Genomic DNA, 658 nt, shown 5'->3' with positions numbered 1-658 from the left:
GCCCACGGGCCGTCAGCTCCCCGCAGGTCCGCCCCAGACCCCCAGTAAACACGCCCCCCTTACCCCGCCCCAGGCTGTTTGCAGCTCGGGAGGGGCATTGCTGGGATCCAAGGGGAACTCTAAGGAAAGCAAACTGTGGCTGCTTCTGGGCTAAGCTCGCGCTCCCCACCACAGCCCCCCGCAATCAGGAGGTGTGGGGGCGGGGGGGATCCCTTAATCCTGCGGGGAATTCCCACGCCCGCCCTGAACACCATCCTCACCCGTGACCTGGATCTGCCTATCGCACTGTGGCTCCGCCCTTCGCCCCCAGACTCAGCGGTGGGGACTGGTAGGGGGAGACAATTCAGGGTGCTGACACCCCACGACTTCGACTCCGCCCGCCGCGAACGGAGAGCCTAGTTGAGGAAGGAGGAGGTGGGCGGGGACCGCCGCAGAAGAGGCGGGGGTCTCGCCCGCCGGGAGGGGCAGGTGTGTCAGCACCGACTGAGGGTGGGGGCGTCAAGAGCGTGGAATGCCAGCTCCGGGGTGCCCAAGGTCCCGGTACCTCCTCTCTCTGCTGAGCGTCCTGACGCCTGCTGTCCGGCTGCTCCCTGAGAAGTTGGAAAACAAGCCGGGGAAGGGGGGTAGGGAATGCGGGGGGCCGCTATAAATAGAGAGC

At 66.6% G+C, this 658-nt stretch overlaps 1 protein-coding gene across 5 annotated transcripts in view; it reads right to left on the bottom strand.

Moving 5' to 3' along the window:
* The window catches only part of NDRG2 (NDRG family member 2), an 8741-nt gene extending 8098 nt beyond the window's left edge, over window positions 1–643 (bottom strand). For 2 of the 5 annotated variants that reach the window (XM_005856559.2, XM_005856560.2), the window contains exon 1: window positions 545–643. The gene's annotated coding sequence lies outside the window, so the exon portion shown is untranslated. Of the gene's footprint in view, window positions 1–260; window positions 395–544 lie in introns of those variants that run through there. The other 3 variants (XM_014537218.1, XM_005856561.2, XM_014537212.1) reach the window with 3 other exon arrangements.
* Window positions 644–658: the final 15 nt, after the last annotated feature.

The sequence above is a fragment of the Myotis brandtii genome, unplaced genomic scaffold, assembly GCF_000412655.1.
Source record: "Myotis brandtii unplaced genomic scaffold, ASM41265v1 scaffold1031, whole genome shotgun sequence".
In the NCBI taxonomy this organism is placed as follows: Eukaryota; Metazoa; Chordata; class Mammalia; order Chiroptera; family Vespertilionidae; genus Myotis; species Myotis brandtii.
This window is presented reverse-complemented; position numbering and strand designations above follow the sequence as displayed.